Raw genomic sequence first — 22,932 nt, 5'->3', positions numbered from 1 at the left:
ATTTTTAGTGTTTTGTTTACATTGTATGACTAATTTTTCATTCAGCAGTCAGAATCATGGGGTTTTCTACTAATTTACATAAGTTACAAATAAAATTATTTAACACTACAGAATTACGTACTGGCATTCAAATCACGGTCACCTGAAATGTTGTGTCAATACGCAAAGATGCACGTGACACCCATGTTTATAACAGTAAAATGTTGTTCGTATTAAAGGGCTTAAGGTTTATTGGGTTTAATACTTCTCTGGACGTCCAATTAATGTGTACTTATATAAGATCATTCGTACTACATGATGAGAAAACCTTGGTCATACAAATCCCGATTGTTTTGTTGGCTATTAATTGCATAGTGAGTTATAATTTATTTCTATATTTGTCTTCATTTCAACATGATTAAAACAGTCAGCCTTCAAAGTTACTTATCAAGCTCATGGCGATTGGAAGTAAATTGATCATGAAATAAACAAAGCTAACACTGTTGTTCCAAACAATGTGCCATACGATAAAATGAAATATCCCATGCCATAATTATTCAAACACTATTAACAACAATATATGCGAGTTTCAACGTTCTATGTCAATATAACACAATGCATCGTCAGGCGCTGAATCGTTTTCACTAGAAAATCATCCAGATAGTCGAGTTCACGTGGCTAGAGAGAAAAATCAACAGACACAGGGCAAACGATGTGATTCAGAGGGATGATTCAAAACATTACCACCAGATTGCTTTCATCGTAAGAAATTAAGTAGTCGTTAGTGTCATCAGTTGCAGACCAGTCTCCAGATGGCACTTCTCACTCAGCATCTAAGATAAACATTGAAACACCACCAACATCCAGGTATAGGCATTAACGAAGACGAAAAGATTAAACACTGCTACAACTAGTTAGATCGAATCATAGTCAAGGTCCCGAAGAAAGACACACTATCGTTCATAGCGACTTGAACGCTAAGTTTGGACCAAATGCCTATCAAGACTGGTAAGGGACAGGCGGTTGATATGGCTTAGGGGAGATCAATGATAGAGGGCTAAGACTTATAAGTTCATCATAAGCCACCAACTGACTCTGGCAAACACGCCGCTTCCACACAAGCCGTTCAGATCAGCAACATTGCATGCTCAAAACTGGAAATTACACAACTATATCGATTGATACTGGCGCCGCGACGGTTAAAGTTCTGCATCATCAAGGGAACACAAGGGTGCGCAGACATCGAAAATGATCACGACTTAGTGCGCACCATCATTAACCTGAAGTTAAAGACAAAAAGTATCACAAAGAACCCTTGACTTTGAGAAGCTGGAAGATCCAGAGACAAAACAGGCATGTACAGCTAAGATATGTTCGAAACCAAGAACAGTAACACTTTCATCTACAGAAGGAAACCCTGCTGTCATCGGCTAAGGTATTTCTTGGGAGAGGGCGAAGGAAGAACCAGCCATGAATGACATGCACACTCATGCTCATATGTGACAAAAAAAGAAAGCTGATGCATAATAAACACAACAAGCAGGAAATAAGAACAGAATACTGAAAGCTAACAGTAAGATGAGGAATAATATGAAAGATACCAAGGAGTATTAGGTTGATGAGCAATGCTAAAACATTGCAAAAAAAAGAGATGACAGCACGCATCAGTAAGAAGGCCCACAGCTCCCAGTAAGCTCAAGACCATTGTTATAGCAGACGCTGACGGGAACCTCCTGACAGGGAGTGCCGCACTGATGACCTGACAAATGTAGCGACCTCAATGACTACTCGCTTCGACTAGACTCTAGTCTCTTTCAGAAAAGTCCAAAGAATTTACTAAGTGAAATGATGAAGATGATAATGCTGCATCTGCTGATAACAATTATGATAATCATGATGATTCTTATCTTGATGGCACATTATTGGTTTACATTATATTGGGACAGTACTCGCACACAAAATAAAATGCACATTGCTTCCGCTTGTTTCTGTCTTCGACATTTTGTTGAACGGACATGACATTGAGGGTATTAATCTGGCGTATGTGTAAATGATACTGCATACGTTTCTGTAGGAATATCGGTACCATCATGTCGGTTTCCATGCAAGATGGAAGAAACTGTGCCTCTACGAGCTATAATACTTAAGGTGGTTTATTTGGAACACTTTATACGGACTTACTTACGATTTGAACAATTTAGTTTTCTATCAGATAATGCCAAATGTTATTTAAGTTCATAGTCGTTAAGCATGTTAGCTGCATACTTGAAGTAATCTCCTTATTAGGATGGCAAATAAAAATAAAAGTGTGAGTTATGGATGTAAATGTTAGTTACAATATGTCATTGTATTAGTCTTAAAATGAGAAGTGATGAACATTGTTTTAACTGCATTAATAATACCAACATGGTTCGGTAAAATGCCACGTGTTACTGTATCAAGGACAGTCATGCGGTTGTGACACTCATTTATGTAAAGATAACGCACACGAATAACGCATGTTTCTGAAGCATCAGTTTAAAGTAACATAAATACTCAAAAGCAACGAATATTTCGTATAATATTTCGAAACAATAAATATAAAATATACAATATCCACGTTTCTTATAGCAATAGCCAATATATCAACGCTAAATGTGGTATGGAAACATATTTTCAAAGAGATACAGAATATTCGTTTTTAGCCGGATTTTTTTCGAAAAAATCTCGGCTTATAGATTGATGTTGTCGGGCGGGCGGGGGGGGCGGGCGGGCGGGGGGGCGGGCGGGCGGGCGGGGTGGCGGCGTGCTCGAAAATGTTAAAGTTCTTATTTCATGGTATAACTTTGGTATGCTTGGACCTAGAGTCTTCAAACTTGACATGAAGGTTGGCCAGGATTAACAGATGACCACTGGTCATTTCAAGGTCATTCATTTGAAGGTCAAGGTCACTGTGACCTTCAATATAAAAAATGTTAAAGTTGTTATAACTTTGGTATGCTTGGACCTAGAGTCTTGAAACTTGACATGAAGGTTGGCCATAACTAGTTAGTAACCACTGGTCATTTCAAGGTCATTCATTTGAAGGTCAAGGTCACTGTGACCTTGAATGTAAAAATGTTAAAGTTCTTATTTCATGGTATAACTTTGGTATGCTTGGACCTAGAGTCTTCAAACTTGACATGAAGGTTGGCCAGGATTAACAGATGACCACTGGTCATTTCAAGGTCATTCATTTGAAGGTGAAGGTCACTGTGACCTTCAATATAAAAATGTTAAAGTTGTTATAACTTTGGTATGCTTGGACCTAGAGTCTTGAAACTTGACATGAAGGTTGGCCAGAACTAGTAAGTAACCACTGGACATTTCAAGGTCATTCATTTGAAGGGCAAGGTCACTGTGACCTTGAATGTAAAAATGTTAAAGTTGTTATAACTTTGGTATTCTTGGACCTAGAGTCTTGAAACTTGACATGAAGGTTGGCCAGAACTAGTAAGTAACCACTGGACATTTCAAGGTCATTCATTTGAAGGTCAAGGTCACTGTGACCTTGAATGTAAAAATGTTAAAGTTCTTATTACATGTTATAACTTTGGTATGCTTGTACCTAGAGTCTTCAAACTTGAAATAAAGATTGGCCAGTACTAGAAGATGACCACTGGTCATTTCAATGTCATTCATTTGAAGGTCAAGGTCACTGTGACCTTAAATGTTAAAATGTTAAAATTGTTATAACTTTGGTATGCTTGGACATAGAGTCTTCAAACTTGACATGAAGGTTTGCAAGCACACTTAGATGACCACTGGTCATTTCAAGGTCATTCATTCTAAGGTCAAGGTCACTGTGACCTTGAATGTAAAAATGTTAAAGTTCTTATAACTTTGGTAGGTAAAAATGTTAAAGTTCTTATTCCATGTTATAACTTTGGTATGCTTGTACCTAGAGTCTTCAAACTTGACATAAAGGTTGGCCAGTACTAGAAGATCACCACTGCTCATTTCAATGTCATTCATTTGAAGGTCAAGGTCACTGTGACCTTCAATGTTAAAATGTTAAAATTGTTATAACTTTGGTATGCTTGGACCTAGAATCTCAAACTTGACGTAAAGGTTTGCAAGCACACTTAGATGACCACTGGTCATTTCAAGGTCATTCATTTCAATGTCATTCATTTGAAGGTCAAGGTCACTGTGAACTTAAATGTTAAAATGTTAAAATTGTTGTAACTTTGGTATGCTTGGTTTGCTCATGCCTTGAAAAGTACTTACATTTCATTTTGACCTTTGAACAATATTTCAGTAATTTAAGTATTGCATTGACAAAAACACGAAAGGTACTTTCCTGTCATTTAAATCAAAAATCCGGCTTCAATGCGGTCATCTCCGACCGCGGAACTCTTGTTAATTTTGTGTGGATCCCTTTATTCCATTTTAATTTCCCGCAACACTATCTATTCATACGACACACAAACACTTAATTGGTACATGGACATGTGTTTAATATATTGTTATTTTTACATTTATCTTGTTAAAACGAGCACCCATAACACAAACCACCTGTCTGTATAATACGTTAGCTGCTTCTCATCGTTTCGAAGATAAAATGGATTGCGCATACCCTTGTATCTCATGACCTGTCTCCTACGACACATATGAATGGTATTTACTGATACCATACGTCTTCCGGTGTATATGCTAACAACATGTGTTCTGTATGATATTATTGCTGATGCAAATGCATTATATCAATGCAAAACGAGATAATGATTGATGCAAAGCATCAAAAAGCGTAGGTAATTTCAGAGTAAAAAGCACTCAATGAAGTTTCATGGAACGATTTTGTTTCTACTGTAAATATAACTATATTTGCCGATTATTTTAAAACAAAATAGAAAAAGATACTGGTATTATCATTATCTATGATTTTGTGTTATAACTCCCAAATAACCATTATCCATGATGTTGTGTTATAACCCCCAAATAACCATTATCTATTATTTTGTGTTGTAACCCCCAAATATTTCATAGTTCATTTAATTTACATTGGTTTCCTTTTTTTACTGGCATCCGTTTGCAGTTTTCATTAATGGAACAGAACTGTGTAGGTTTAAAAAAATCTGCTTCATCTTGTAAGCGTAATTTCATATTTTTCTCAACTTCAAGGGGAGATTATTCTGAACTTATTCTTACGTTGCTAATTTACGATAGTGGTTAAGTACTCATTGATATGAAAACATTGCACAAGTTTTAATGTGTTTACGACCCGCCACCCCCCCACCGCACCCTCTAACACGTATATTTCATGTGCATAATAAAAACAAAAAATGGTTACAATAAAACAGCATATTTATTTAAACTAAAATGTCTACATCAAAACAAAAAGTTAACATAGAACATAAATAAAATTATTTGATTCTACTGGGGCTCGAACCTGGGGCCTCTCACATGTGAAGCGAGCGTTTAACCACTACACTAAGGAACCGCTTGAAAAATCACCTTCTAACTAAGATATTAATAAACTATTAATAGTCGGTTTAAATGTAAACCCGGAAGTTTAAACGCTGGATAGTGACCGGGGTTAAAGGTCCATACCAAAGGGTCTTTACCACTGGCAAGATACGGATCAGGCCTGCGGCCTTCTATATGTGGTTCTTAAAAAATAACCTGTAGGAGGACTTGATAGTAATGAGACTTGGGTGCTGTGATGGTGTTCCTCATTGATAAGCGGCTGCTTCCTGTATCAAAACTCATTATTACAATTAATAATACATGTCGCGCTTCGCGCTCTATAGCGCCTTTATAAGTTACTAGGTGGTTGCTAGGATAGTGGAACAAAGAAGTTTTGTTTTTATACAAAACCAGAAAGTTTCACCGATTCGCGTATTTGCCCAGTCCCTGTGATATTTTATTATTACCCAGTCCATGTGATCAGTTATTAATTAAAACAATTACCTTTGCATTTTTGGCAAAAAATGTTGTAGTAAATGTAATATGCACAAATGTAGTACTTATTAACACTAATTTACACAAAAAATCACCACTATGCAAGATATTCTGACAACACAAATATATACATTGATCCGTAAAATAACTTCTGCTCCCATAAGCGAAAAAAAAACGTATTACGTACTAGTCGCCGCACTTCAGTGCGACGCCAATCAATCAAAGTGTATAAGTAACCAGTATAACACGTATATTGGATGCATGAGGATTTAGAGGATATGATACAGGTATTCGACTATGCTTATTTCTTTTCCTGTTATTTTACAGGAACTTGTTTATATATTTTTGGCCATTGTATGAGGTATAAATATCGTGACTGTATGGACAAGACTGCTGTAAAGTTAAAGTACAACAACTCAACAGTGGTTTTAACTAAAGTATGTGTTCTTTATGTTGGTCCCTACGGAATGTTATCTGGAGACGGCAATATAAACCGGCTATCGACCTTCACCCCTGGTGATCAGTTCATTTATATGTTATTGAACTGAACATTTAATTGAATACATCAAGATCACCGGCCCATAATATATAACACAACAGCACGATCTAATACAATTTCAATGTTTGTTCTATGTTTCTTTAAATGTAAACATATACTTCTTACGAGTGTAAAAGATAGAATAGTTAACAAATTAATGCCCTTATACTGTTGTCACTATTCGAAGACATTAAGTTGAAAACAATCGGTTTAAGTTTCTCCAAAGTACCACGAATGTAAATATGAATTCCTTAAATCACGATAATTATCTTAATGAAAACATTCAGTTTACGGTTACCACTACGAAATCTTGCAAACGCAACTTTATTGTCTTTCGTTATTCAGGAAAATATATACATCGAGATCCAGATGCGTTTTATAGCATTTATAATGATATTAACGACTTGAGTGTTTAATTGAGTCGTGGTATTTGTCTGAATGAGAGTCAATAATATGTTGTTTGAATATTATAATAAATAAATTGTAAGCGTCTATTTCTTGATGTTTCAAGGCATGCCCAACTTCTTATGTAAACATAATAATTTGTATTTGAGTGGCCCAACCGTTCCTTCCGATATTGTCCAATGATACAAGAATTAAGTAACAGTTTCTAAAATAAAGATCATTACTGAGCTTTAGCAGCAATTGCAACTGTTGCTTATTGAGTTAATATAGTATGAAATACACATAGGTTGTCTTCAATATGATCTGTTTTTGGTTGTATTAAAACTGACTTGTATTCATATTGATTACATTTATTTAATGATGTAACTTTTTAACGTTTAAACAGTTTTTGCACAGCTTGTTATATTATATGCAAACATTAAACATTGTCATCAGGTAACTGATGATTAATACAAATATAAGATCAACATTTTTTTAAAGGGCAGATAATTAATCAATTAACAAATATAAGATTATGGAATTTGTGTTGTCTCCCTGTCTGGTACCAACGTTGCTGGGGAACCACTCTGTTGTATTTGAATAAGAATACATTACCCTCCCCGTCTTGAAAAATGAATCTTTGCACATGACTGCAAGTTGTTATACATTGATTTAAACATGTAGAATAACTTGTTAACTTCACCCTTTCCTTCACGAGATTTTAATAATTCAATGTAATTCATTGAATCAAAAGCCTTAATAGCCCCTGGTTAGATATTTAGATACCATCGCCTCAAGTCAAAAATATTGTCAACTTCTAAATATTCATGGCGAAACCTTACCTACAATGCATCAATTGTATTATAGGCTTCCGCCAAATCGTAGATGTGTTTGTATTTGTGTAGCTTACATTGTATTTGAAATTGAGGTACCTCGGTAATTCCCTCGATCGGTAATCGGGCAAGAGTTATGGATTTGGCATATTACATTAAATGTTTGTGGGAATATACCAGGCGAAAATATAGTGTTAACGAGTAAAACAAGTGGATCTATATTGTCATCAGTATTTTTTTTAATTCGGAAGGCATACAGTAAGGTCGTCAGTTCCGAATCACTAACGAAATTATCAATGTATACTTTAAAACAGCAACCGACAAAGATTTCGAATTTAGGGATTGTGTCAAATCATTTCAACCTCGATCCTGTGCTCACCTTGATTTTCGTGAAGTTTCTAAATATAAATGTGTGTTTATGGTTTTCCTCGATCGTACGATCGTACAATTTCTCCATTTCCGGTTAATATTCTCCAATAGCGAATCACGTGACAGCAGGTGCATTTTCATTACAGGGGTTGTCTCAAAACAAACTTCAACTGTCAAATCGTTTATTTATCATTCTTTAAATATCAGCAACATAACCTGATTGGAATGTATAAATCACAGAACTTGTTATAACAATAACAATAAAGAAAACAAACATACACAATAAAGAAAACAATAACAAACGGGCCCTTTCAAGAAAACCCAGTGCAGTGCATATATTGTAATCTCAGATCAACCTGTGCATCTGCAATCCACACAGGCTGATATGTGATGAATGTTTCAATTTAAAAAAATACATTAACACAGAAAATACAAAGAAATGGTAATGGATTAAGCCTTTCTGGACTGCACAGGCTGATGTTATATTTGGTTCCATGTCAATAAATAATTGTCCAACTTCAAAAGAGGACATCATTTGGCAAAAATACTGGTCAGAGTCATGCATAGAATCTAACATGATAACCCTAAATATATTAGTTAAGTTTCAAGTGAGCACCAAAATAAAAAAACTTACAAAGTCAAAGTAAAAAGAGGCTCATGCTAGTTGTTCAGATAAATTTTTGATCAGTTACAGGGTTGGGCATATGACCTGATATTATGACCATGAAACAAAGTGTATTTTATAAACAATAGTAGGCAAGCAAAATCACCCATGCTTTTAATTTATGCTTTTGGTGTGGTTTCAATTGACAGATCCATAGCAAAACCTTCGGGTGATTTTTCCAGAAGCAAACACAGCTTGCTAAAGCTAGCCTTGATATCAGACTGATTTATCACATAATGACAAGGAAACACAACACCACCCCCTTCTTCATTTGGGGCTGGCCATGGTTGAAAACTTGGCACTGGCTCCCCCGTTACCTCTGCTGTTATGGTTCCAACCTCGTTCATAATTGAAGAACAGAAAATTGACAAGATTTCAGGAACATGTCCTATTGGGTGGCCTGCTACATCTGATAATTTCAGCTGGCGCTTTTCATCTGTAACTGTATCATAGACACTTTAAGGAAATGTTTCCAACGTTGGCAACCAAACCAAACATGCATCTGGATCCTTTTTATTTCTATATTCTCTGTCAACAATCAACTGTGTTGGTGGACTAGAGATGAATGGTCTAACCTTAAACACATGGTAACCTTTTATCACACAGTTCTTCAGTGTCATTTTGTTTGAGTCAAAACTTGTTATGTTGGGGGTAGGGTAACAGTCTGTAGTCCTGTTCTCATTGATAATTGTTCCACTAATGTTACCCGATGTTGAAGGCGTATCGATGTCGGGCTGAAGATAAAAGAATTCTAACTGCTGATTAAATGAGGATGACATACACACAAATGAACAAGAGCCGTCTCCATAGGAAGACATATGCCCCAAAAAACAAAACGCGATTTCGAAACCTAAACGTGATTTTAAAACCTAAACGTGAACCTTAAGTTCAAGGTCAAGGGCAAAGGGGTCAAAATGTGTATGTGTATGGAACAGCCTTGTCCATATACACATGCATACCAAATATAAAGGTTACATTTGAAGCTACATAACAGTTATGAGCTTTTTTCGAAACCTAAACGCAAGTGTGACGGACAGACAGACAGAAAGACGGACGGAAATGCAATCACTATATGCCCTACCTTTGGGGGGATAAAAAATGCATGTTATAGTAACAAGTAATATATTTGTGTCACTTTGTTCTTATGACACGTGTTTGATCCCCACTGCGGGAGAATTCTCACGAAAGACATCAAGTACGTATTAAAAGTTATTGAGATGGCTTCAAATGTCATTTAATGAATGACTTTTATGTGGCATGTATAATACAAATATTCATCAACCATAATATTCAGACCTGATGAAATAATTGTGTATCTACAGGAAATCAGGACAAAAGAAATGCTCGTCTTCTTCCAATTATAGGCCTTTTCCCTCTTTTTGAATTCGGCTCTGGTTGTTTCCTCTTTTTTTCTGGTTTTGTGCTTGTATTCTTTTTCTTGAGAAAAGAAAGTTTAGCTCTGTGTTCTTTTTGGGCATAGCTTCTGACTTTTTAAAGTTGTTTTAAGGACGTTTTTCTTATACATTCAGGTGTTGTTAGATTGTCTGGTAAACTGTTTAAAACTGTCTGTTTCATTGGCTTTGCAGCCTCACTATCCTTTGGAAAACTCAGGCGATATAACCGTTTTTTCAGTTGAATTTTCTGTCGATTTTTCTTAGTTGATTGGTGATGGTTGACTTGTTGCTACACTAGCAGTAGTCACAGTTACAACTGCATGTGCCAATATATCCAATCCAGTGAAGTTGGAACTCTGTTCTTCTAAGGTAGATGTTGATGTCTCCATTGTTGGGTTTGCTCTGTGATAATTTTTTTGGTAAACATCAAAGCATGGAGACTGCCCTTCAATGTTATAACCTTTTTGTATTTTGTTCCTGTAACGGTCACGAAACGGTGTAGAAAGTGTTTCTTCAAAGACTTCTAGAGCTCCTTTTGCTTTCGTCAGTTCTGCTAAAACTTGACAGTCATCAGTGGCAACATGTTGGTCTGCCACAGATTCTGGACCGGAGAAGGTCAATTCCCGGTTTTAGCAATTCACTCGTGATAACAGAGCTATCAACTGGATATATGCCAGAGGATTTAAATGAGTTTATGACTGTAAGAGGCTTGTAGAACTGAAGGTAGGCCTTTGTCAATTTATGCGCGAAAACCTCTTTGCCAATACATTTTCCGGGATTTTCTCTCATATACTTCCTGGATACCATGTGCCATGTTGACATTAATGGTCCAAATACTCCCTTATCCAGGGGTTGCATCAGGTGTGTTGCATTAGGAACCAAACGGTACAATTCAATGCCCCTGGCTATTGCTTTCATGAAAACTGAGTGAGCTACATGGCTGCTAACACCGTCCATTAATAACACAACTGGACGGTCAGTTCCCGCAAACTTATCAAAGTGGTCAATGAATTTTGAAAAGGTATCAAAATCCATCCATCCTTTTTTGTGAATGCAACGTCACTCCCTTCTATTGATCCATTTAATGGATTGTAACCTCTTGGTTTTTGCTCCGGGTAAACCAAAAAAGGGTGGCATCATTTGACCTGTTGCACTTCCACAGAACATCACAGTCAAGCGCTGCTTCCCACTGGTTATGTGTGGTACAGACAGGTCTCTTTTATCAGGTCCAATTTCTTTTGACGTGTTGCTTCCTATGTTGAATCCTGTCTCATCAGCGTTCCATATTCTACGTGGTTTATCAATTAAGTTCTTATCAATGAGAAAGTCTCTAAAACTGTTGTACCACAAATCTGTTTTTCCTTCGTTAGTTTAGATCTCTTTAGTTCTAACTGTGTCTCAATGCGTGAACTAATGACGTGGGCATTTCTACGCATAAATGCGTAATACCAGGTTTTGCCGAGTCGTCCATCTTTGTAGGGAGTTTTTCGCTTTTCTTTCTTAACAACATCTTCTACAAAGTCAAGAATTCAACCATTTGAAGGCCAATCCCTCTCTGTGCAACTTCGCTTAGCCAACTCTCTTCTTCAACTTCATTCAAAATTGAGCTCGATCCATTTAATTTAAAAACGTCAACTTCTCCTTTCCATCGTCTGTTTAACATTGAATAAGACATATCATTATCCATTTCAGCTTTCCTCAACGACACATCTTTACTTACACTCAGACTGTACAGAGCCCTCCTCACTCGTTATTTTTTCCCGGGACTCATTAGGTTCCCACGATATTTTCTTTGCCTCTGATTGAGCAGGACTGCTCACATGTGAAGGTCTCTTTCTTGGACCGATATCCTGAAATAAAAACAGAGGTTTCTTTTACTGTGATCGATGCATGCCAATTAATCTGCCAAGCCTATAGAACTAACATATCATTCATGCTTATTGTTAATCATTTACCATTAATCTAGCACTACCCCATACAGATTGTGCAATGGTCAAAATGGGTTACACAACAAATTACAATTTTCACCTATTTAGTTAATAAAAGGGTACTAATATGCAGCAAAATTGATGGAGACACACATAAATGCAAATCAGAGACTCTATTTTCTCTTTAAAAAGTACATATTTAGACATGAATAGTATATGCATAGGGTTGCAGTCTGTTAAAGTAATATATCATATTTAAGTATACTCATTCCATTTGAGTGTTGATACCTCCAATATTTTTCGGTGGGAAAAATACATAAACTGACTCCACATACTATTGTTGAACAACGAGTGTACCTACTCAATATTCAAAATTTTAACACATCTACAAAAATAGATATTATATGCCTGCAATAGTTTGACTATTAATCTTTTTTTCTATTTGCAATCCCACAATATTGTGGGTCTATATTGCCGGTAAATGAAAAAATGCCAAAGGTAATAATGTGAGTGTTTCTTTGCATAAATACAAAGCAAGTATAATTTATGTACCTGGGACAGTGGAATACAGGAACAGGAAGAGGAAGTCCACTTCTACCACAAATCAACAGCAGCCGCGTGGACGACAGGAACGTAATGACTGAGCAAGAGGTCCTGTCTCCAATCGCCTGTCCCACCTAGCCTTTGTGATATTAACACATTTATATGGTTCAGTTTTTTGTATAGGTTTCAAAGATAAAGTTATACAATATTGGAATATAACTACAAACCCAATACAAAACCGTCTATCAATTTATGACTGAATTTTGCAGTGTGTCTACTATTGTTAATGAGCATATATTAAAGTTAGAAAGTTTAAAGAAATGTACCTCGGACTGTGGAATAAGAGATGGCTGTGGACGCCAATGACGTGACGTTTGGGTGAGAGGTCCCGCTATGCACTGAAGCCCGACTCCAATCACCTGCACACTTTCCTAATAATGAACACATATATTTGATTCAGCATTTTGTCAGTTTTAGATAAACTTTAGCTATTTTCAATTTTCAAGTAGTATGAAGTAATACAATTTCTTATTTTTTCACAAAAATGATACAGATATGCATATTCATGAAGAATGCAGACAGGATATTCCCATTTTGAGTTGTTTTATTCCATGTACATTAACTGCAAACATATTTGATATGTGATTGATGTCTTACCTTTTCGTTGACACGATATTATACAATTCAACTATCGTTTAGTTTCAATTAAAATAACTAATTGAAACTTTGTATGCAATTCAAACTGTTCGTGTACTTTATTTAAGCAAATAATTCAAATGTCAGTTACACTGACCAGTTTAAATAGCTGTGTGAAAGTTAATAAATAAATTTGAGACAACCCCCGTTACGCGAAACGGGTATTTCGAAACTGGCACCTGTACCAGACTCTCTGTTTCACGTGTTTTAATCAACAGTTCAACTGTAAATGTACACATGTAGTTGTTTTCTGATTCTCTGATTAATATCCTTGAAATCGATACCACGAGCACCCACATGTACGTTTGACAATGGATTAAGAAAATAATCGTTTCTTTCTCAAGCATCACCATGCCCGCAGACAGAGTATTCGCTCCATTCGAAAGAATTTCTGCGAGCGTTTCATTGATGGTTAATGTTTAGAGTTGTTTGTTTACTTCCGGTTTTTGAGGATAAAAACAACATCAAATGTTATTGTTCATGACTGAATAATTTCTTTAGTTAAAAGCGTTAAGTTTTTTGTGTGTAAATGTTAAATTAATTTCGATTTGTTTCGGAACTGGAGAGTTGTTGGAACTGACGACCTCACTGTACCGTCAATTCCGCAACTTGTAATATTTATTAGTTATGACATTGCGACAGATAACAACATCGATTAATATGTACGCATTAGGAACATTAGCGGCTTGGAGGTATTCAATTATATTATTATATTATTGAACAATTTAGTTAAGGGAATTAATATATAATCAATAGTGGACGATCCAGTATTTGATAATTATTAATATTCGCCTCAATTATCAGTATAAAAATTGTTCATTCAAGACATGAATGTCGAATACACAATACAGATTGGCCAATGGACGCCAAACAATAACTGCTTATCAAGTTTATGTTACAGCCTGTAATTTCAAAGAAAATACCTTGATAGTAAACGTAACCATATATCTATTTTAAGTTATCAGAGGGTAGGCAATCAAAATAATAATTACGCATATTTAATCTTATGCGAGAGTTCCACGTGTTCGACAAACATATAAATTAAAACAGCAACATCACTGCATATAAGTCATCATCAAGTCATGTTTAAGCTTTATTATTTTATAAAAGTATTTCAATCGATGATAATTCCCACACAAATATTCATTTTAGCACACTTACATGTCTCTAAAAGTATTGTGGCCAATGATGCATTTCAAACGCCATAATATGCTTTTATCGCATGATCAAAATGGTGCAGCCAGGTCTCCTTGCTATTCACTAGTGTGCCCTTTAACGAGTCTTCTATCATCGCGCATCGATGCAAAAATGCCGACGAACACGCAGTGCTTTACATTCGTGTTTTTCTGTTGTTTTAAAGTGTGTGTTTTTATCTAACGTGCATGTTCATACTGTGGGCGTGAGCGTTGTGTTACTGTTAAACGCTCATAAAAGCAAGATCTAACAAATGATGTAGATAAGCAGCCCTATTCGACTAAAATACAAACAACTGCTCCTAAAAAACACCAGCCATGTCCATATTTCCTAATCTAATTCAGACAAAACGCTGAAGTGTAATTTTATTCCGTGCATAACTTATTCACACAGAACCATGTACGTCACTAAAGGTCGTGCACACAGTCGCGGTTAATGACAACACAAGATTACGTTGTTCACATAGCATGGATCATGCGTTGGTGGATACCACACACGATTCCTCAAAACCAATCGTTTATCGTGATATTTCGTTGACTCCCATATATTGACGCGGCAAAAGTGTTTATGAAATCAGGTTTTAATGTATGTAGATACTTACCCGTTTGAATGAATTACTTTGTGAATCTAACAAATTTACTACGCAGAGGCCCTAAGTATAGACTGCCTATTCCTGTTGATTTTGATAACTGCATTAAGAAAATCGTAACATCCTTACACGATTATTGCACTAAATGGTGCAGGAAGGAAAATGCTGAAATTACTGCACTCAATGAATGGAAAACAAAGGTACTAAGTATGGCCATGAATAAAATATGTTTTTATGATACTCATCCTTTGGCCCTACCACATTCACCTAAATTTAATAAACAAAATCTCTGTAAATTGCTTGAAGACTTAAAATCTAAATTCGTCTTAGTTCCTGCTGATAAGGCTGCTAATAATGTTATAATAATATGACGATTGTTTTATGTTCAAACTATTTCACAAGAACTTTCACAAACTACATCATATTGTGAGTACAATAAGCAACCTAATGAAATTATTACCGACCATATTGCCCAATGCATAAAATTAAATGTAATAGTCAATATTACTGACAAGAAATTGCCATCACTTTACTGGATACCTAAATTACATATGACGCCATATAAAAGTCGTTTTATCGCTAATTCAGTGTCTTGTACCACCAAACAATTATCAGTGTATCTTACATCTGCATTGAGTGCTATTAGATATCAAATAGCTAAATTTTGTAATAAAGTTTATGAAAATAGTAATATTAACCTATTTTGGTCAATTAAAAACACCTTAGAAGTTATTGATAAAATTGAAAATAAAAAATATAAGGTGTCACAGGTAAGTACTTATGATTTTTCTACACTATATACAACGCTTCCTCACGCTTTAATAAAATCCAAACTTGTTTCTTTGATTGAAAAAAACTTTTGCTAGAGAGAAGTGTTTGTATCTAGCTTTAAACACTAAAACCGCTTTTTTACTAATCAGATATTAGATAATTACATCATTTGGACTGGTCTTGACTTTTGTGCAGCACATACTTTTCTTCTGGATAACTTGTTTGTTGAATTTAATGGTAAAATATTTAAACAAATTATGGGCGTTCCTATGGGTACTAATTGTGCGCCACTTATAGCTGACCTTTTTTTATATTGTTATGAAAATGAATTTATGTTAGAATTATCTAAAACTAAGCAAGTAGATTTGATTAATTGTTTTAACCTTACTAGTTGGTACATTGATGACATACTTAATTTAGATAATCCATTATTTGAACAATATATTCACAAAATCTACCCAAAAGAACTAGTCTTAAATAGATCGTGTATATACAATACAGACGCTGCGTATTTAGACTTACATTTAACTATTAATAATAATTTGATCAAAACTAGTTTATACGACAAACGGGACGATTTTAACTTTGAAATTGTGAATTTTCCGTTCCTAGATGGCAACATCCCTAAAGGACCTTCCTATGGTATTTACATTTCGCAGTTGGTACATTATGCCAGAGCATGTTCGTGTATTAAAGATTTTAATGATCGTAATCTAATATTAACAAAAAAATTGCTTAAACAAGGCTTTTTGTATCTTAACCTAAGAAGTAAAGTTGCTAGATTTTACTCTAAGTATGGTGATTTAATTTCAAAATATAATGTTTATTTAAAATGGCATTAAAATAATGGAATCTCCCATCCATCATTTTACGGGGATGTTTTGAAGCGTGTCCGCATGTTAAACCAAATGTTCATATTAAACTTTTCAATTTAATTAACTTGTTTTTATCAAAAGGATACGATGCTTATGTACTTAAAAACACGTGTTTGATGGTTTTCGATTCACTATATCTTTCTTATCTTAAAATTTGGAATCATTAGTGATATTATAGGCATTTTTCACTGTTGAACAAAATTGTGTCTTTGTGTCGTATGAACAAATATGCATGAAAACTACATTTGGACTCAAATCGTACATCAAATCATTTCTGTCGTCAGTTTTCAAAACACCTATATATATTGTTTGATTCCAATAATGTCGCTTTAATGGAAGTTACTATTTTTATATATTTGATTCTTAATATTTAATCAACTAAACTTGTTTTATTAGGGCATTTTTCACTGTTGAACAAAATTGTGTCTTTGTGTCGTATGAACAAATCTGCATGAAAACTACTTTTGGACTCAAATCGTACATCAAATCATTTCTGTCGTCAGTTGTCAAAACACCTATATACTGTTTGATTCCAATAATGTCGCTTTAATGGAATTACTATTTTTATATATTTGATTCTTAATATTTAATCAACTAAACTCTGTTTTATTAGTAGTACAATCTTGCAGTAGCCCCCCATTAATAGTTTTATTATTACTATACAGTACCGCCCCTGGATTTTTTTCACGTCATTGTATCTTCGCCTGTCAATTACGTCATAACTCTTTCTCTGTTCCTGGGTACATGTAAGCTACATGCATAGGTCATTGGGTTTATAACGTTAAATTATATTTATATTTTCTCTCCGATAGGCGTTTCTTTTTTTATTTAAGTATTATTAATTTAATTTTTAGCAGTCACATAAACAACCAAGCAATGTTATATGGAATTTTTACACCCATTATTGCTGCTTCTTCCTGTATTTGCGCGATGATTATCTGAACTATTAACTTAATGACGCTATATTTTAAAATCTTTTTCTATAAAGAAGGAATGTAGTTGACACTTGTTTGTAGTTTCATTTTATCGTTCGTCAAAAAGTTGTAACTCTGTTGCTCTGATATATTCAATACCATTGAGTAATTAAATTGTAATTAAAATGAATGCGTTTTAATTCCCTTTTATTATTGTTTGATTTGAGTAACAATGCTATGACGTTAAATTTTATTTACACTTAAATGTATTATGAATATTGTTGGGCCAAGTGTGAGGTTGAGCGCTCTATAACCGGTTTAAACCCCCAATGCTTTGCATTGACCGTTCCAATGCGGTGACCCCAGCTTTATTCATATTTTGTGTTTATATTGGTTTGTATTGTGATGTATTGTGCTGTTTTGTACTGTTTTGGCAATCGGTCACTTGCCTTAAATAAAGGACCAACTAATTGTTTTTAATGAAAATTTAATACTGCTCCAGCAGCTGGAGTTTCACTTCTTTATATCATATAAGCTGTAGCCTTAAAGTTGCCTCGCCGTATCATTCATAGGCATCCTTGATAACAATGCTGAATCTTCAGCACATTCTGAGATGAATGTTACATTACCCTCAATCAATGCTCGCAAGAAGTGTTACCTAAAAGCAATACATGCGTGACGTTTGTGGATATTTTATATATCCTAAATTTGCCTTTGTTACATTACGGTGCATTTTATTCAAGACTTACACATAACAATTTACTTTGTGATGAGTTTATAATGGTTACTAACCTTATTTGATTGTTTACTGCAAAAATCCTTGTTTGCTGGTTTCTACATTCACGCGAAGTTATTTTGTTTGTGTTTTTAAATAATATGGCTTATCTTGTTGTACTACAACGGGAGAAAGGGATGCAGGCATCTATACATCGTATGCCTCTGACACTACGTCTTACGTCGACAAAATTATGCTGTTTGAAAGGACAATTTAAGTAACATATAACATGCCACGCGTGTTGGCTTTCATATTAAACACGGTTTTTACGAAAACTATTACATGTAAATAATCGGTAGGCTGTTTTAAGAATGTATATGACAAGAACATGCGTTCAGTGAGTTAACAAAAAATGCATTATTGTTGAACGGGATAATGACTCAAACATGAACTGACCATGATACTAACTACATGCTGATTGCGTTGTAACATTTTAATAATAATGCGTTGTAAATTAAGTATTTATATATATATATATATATATATATATATATATATATATATATATATATATATATATATATATATATATATATATATATAGCGTTTAAAATATTTACAATTACATAAAGAGATATAAAATTAAAACTTCCAAAGATAAACATAATCAAGAATAATGTATAACATAGGTTTAAAAACAAAATTTCATTTTTTAATATAAGTTACATATCATTGAAATCAGTTGTATTCATTGCATCATTATTTATTCAATAAAAGACATACAATGTATACATGTGTATGATCATCATACAACAAAGTGATACCATGTAGCAGCAATAATGTTCAAACATGTTATACAAGATCTGCTAATATATACTTTTTTTATTCACTGCATCATAACCAGCGTCAAATCTATTAGTGATAAAAGCAATGTGCATTGTGTTTTAATTGTTTTACAACACTGATACAACGACATATAGTTAATTGAAAACGCATAGATACTGATACAATAATTTAATAAACACACATCCATTCACATAAAGCCACAGTTTACACATTTTTACACGAAGTATATGTCTGTGTATTATGTACATAAATCCTGTATTGTCAGATGCAATGCTCATAATATCAGCATGCTTTCATTAGTGTACTGTTCTGTAATAACTATCCATTATTGTGAATTCTATATTGGTGTGGATTAAAATGTTTATATAGCAATTAAGACTGTACGATAGTATACGTGCTCTGTCTGGGTAACACCAATGATGTATTTGTCCAAAAATAAAACATACTGTAAATTGTTTATAGTTTAATCATGGCTCATTTTGTCAAGATTTTAGGTTTACCACAATCAACAAACACACACGTCAATAGCGCTTTAGGAAACTTTGATTGTAATTTAAAAAATATTGCATGTTATACACTATTGCAAACGTCAACGGTTGTGAACACTATCCAGGTATATTAGAAATATAAAAGAAAACATGTAGACACTCAGCATATACATACTATCTAGTGAAAAAGTGAACGTTTTTTTTATTCGAGTTATTGGTGCAATGCCCAACCGAGCAGGTTGTCGAATGGTGTTGACATGGACATCTGTGAAATGTATCGTTGCTATTTGCCGTACTGTGTTTGTGTAGTTCGTTGTAGGGTATTGTCGTGTGAACACCGTCCTGAATTTGCGATGATTGCTCACTATCGTACAAACTTCCCCCAGATGATTGTGTACAAATAAGTGAAAGCACTATGATACACTTCAAATATGGCTTAACCCATTTCTGAAATGATACAAATGAGACATTCCAAAATGTATCATGCAACATTGTGCGATAAACGAAGATTGGCCGTTATATTCCAGATAAATTGAACACGTAAATTATTCGTCTAATCAACAGCTATCTTACTACTGTCGTATATATTACCTCATACCAAAGGACTATGTACTTAATCGTCACCATAAATAAATACAAGTCACGCGATAAACCATACTGGTACACAGATTTTCACTTTGAAAGCTCATGTATCCTAATAGTGCCTATGAACAAATTTGAATCAATGTCTTAAAAATTTGCAATACATGTAGTCGTTAATGCTTAAATGTGCTGTTCAATCGCACATAATGTCGATATTTTCACATTATCCTAGATGATGTTTCTATTAATTGTTCTGATGAACAATAAATTAATAGAAAACACCTGATCCTGAACAGGTTAATGCGCATTAAAATTGAAACAAAACAGCAAATCGTGTTAGATGTAAATAATACCCAAAGCCCAACAGTTAATTTGCAAATGATTATGGTGCGCCACTTTGAATCATCGGATATCGAAACCATTCTTTATTTATTGGTCTATAAACACCGTTATATAAGTATATATATCATGGCATCCGATCCTTAGCGCCACCTCGGAAGTAGCATTTGCTCATGTATTAATGCATCTGTGAAAAGAGGTGGCGCCCGTGATTAACGGTCGTGATATATAACCAAAGTTTGTCCCAAGTTAAATAATGTCATAAAATGATTTTGCAAACTATAAAATGCATACACATATACACATTCCACACGATTGAAGGTTTTCTGTGTGATTGGGTTTTAATGGAGATATGCTGATTAAACATGTGGTGTAAATCTATTAGAATGGCTTAATGAAATTAAGAATTCCGGAAATACGTTGAAAAAATATATTTACTTATATGTCTTATATAAATGTTTACATGCATTCATATTTAGATTATGATGTATAATATTTTTTCAAATGTAACTCAAATCAAAAGTTTTCTCATCCTTATAATGATGAATGTTTTTATTAAACAGTTAAGTTGCACTTAATTCATTATTAAAGTTTTCACAAATGACTTACCGGATTACTTGTCCTACAGCGTTTCCACAGAGAATGGTTTAAACATCGGCGTGCATTCTCTTTATATCAGAATACGAGAAATCGATGTACATGTATGTATATAGATATACCATACGATGACGTACACAATTAATTTCTGATTAAAGTAAAAAATACGTACATGTGATTCTACTTTCGGCACGAAAACACACTGAGGTGCACATGTTAAGACTCTGTGTTTACATTTATATGCTTAAGTTCTAACGTTAACGCACTCAAATGTAATATTAAACGTACATGTAAATCCTCCCAAGTGCGTTAAATAGTGCTCACATACAGTTAACATGTAAAAAATTACAATAAATATAGACACTCCCCCTGTTCAGTTAGGTTCAGTAAAACGTACCTTTGTGGTGAGAAAAGTATGTGTACGTAGACCTACTTGCAAGCCAAACTTTGATGATAAGATAAGAGATGTGCTTGAAATTCAATATGTTAACCTGAAATTTATCTTAATAACAAAGCAAAGGGTTTCTTCCAATTTTACTCTCCTGAGTCACAATTTTAACACCATAACCGTACAGCGATATGTTTATGATAAAGTTTATTTGGCAATAGTTCCTTATTCATATTTGTTTTGTCTGGTACCAACTTAATAAACGCCATTTTATATAATACTTGCTTGTATTTATGCTCCTTGCATTGGTCGTATTTCTTCGTGAACGATTTGATGAAAAGGGGGGGGGGGGTAGCTCAGCAATCTTAAGTTTTTGTTAGTTGTCGCCTGTGGTAATATTTCAGATAAATACAACATGACTAGTAAATCAGTCTTAATTTTGGAGTAAACCAACCAATCGCCCGGCTTTGCTGATATGAATTATTAGTCAGAAAATCTGTATCATCGAAATCTTGTTCAATCGTTTAACGTATTGTGTACGTATACACATGTGTAAACGTCTTCTGTTACAATCGCAAATGTCATTACAATAACATTCGATACAAGCAAGATTTCTTTTTAAAAGGACATTTTAAAGATTAAAGAAATAGTTTGTCCAAAGTGTGTATCACAAGTGATAGAAAAAATACAAAAAAGGATAGTTAATCAGACTAAAGACAAACATACAAAAAATGGCTGTAACAACTGGCAAACTCATACCTTAATGTAGGTGTGCGTCCGTTTACATTTGCACATTAACTTTTCACATCACAACGTTGTAATAAACATGTTTGCTTAATATCTTGTATGTTTGCATAAAGTTTGTGTTTATATAAATCATGTTTAGTTTGTAGCATCTCATGTATTGAATAACATTATTTTATACATGTGCAAACGGGCACGTCATTTTTTGTTTAATATTATTTCCTACAAAATATTTATACTTTTTATAAACAAAGATGTTTTCAACAACGCTGTTTTGTGGGTGTTTGTCTCATCGATGAAATAAGAAAGGGACAGCACTAAGGACTAATTGATATTTATACCAAATTGAGTTTCTTCTCGTGTTTGTTGATACCGCGTAACGAAAAAACACCCATACATAAGCTACGCTAAAATTATTTGCTTATACATGTATGTTGCAATTACGATTGTCACTACCAAACCCTAACATAACACCGTTATGCACAATAAACCACAATTATAATTGTTTCCTTGTAATTCTTTTAAAAATAACAACGACAGCAGCGCGTTTATATTATTATCACTTTTTGAACTATGATTTCTAAAACATTAAAAGTATTTTTCAGCATTTTATCGATGTATGAACTGTCTGCAAAGTAAC

The 22,932-nt window shown here is 34.3% G+C and overlaps 1 long non-coding RNA gene across 1 annotated transcript; it reads right to left on the bottom strand.

Moving 5' to 3' along the window:
- Window positions 1-8,508: 8,508 nt before the first annotated feature.
- Window positions 8,509-12,987, bottom strand: LOC127854024 (uncharacterized). The gene is made up of 4 exons (XR_008036877.1): window positions 12,881-12,987; window positions 12,564-12,693; window positions 11,804-11,933; window positions 8,509-9,423 (listed from the first exon to the last, which is right to left on the bottom strand). It is a non-coding gene; the product is annotated as an uncharacterized LOC127854024 (long non-coding RNA).
- Between the last annotated feature and the right edge of the window lie 9,945 nt (window positions 12,988-22,932).

The sequence above is a fragment of the Dreissena polymorpha genome, chromosome 12, assembly GCF_020536995.1.
Source record: "Dreissena polymorpha isolate Duluth1 chromosome 12, UMN_Dpol_1.0, whole genome shotgun sequence".
Lineage (NCBI taxonomy): Eukaryota > Metazoa > Mollusca > Bivalvia > Myida > Dreissenidae > Dreissena > Dreissena polymorpha.
Note: the sequence above shows the minus strand (reverse complement) of the source record. Positions and strands in the feature narration are given on the sequence as shown.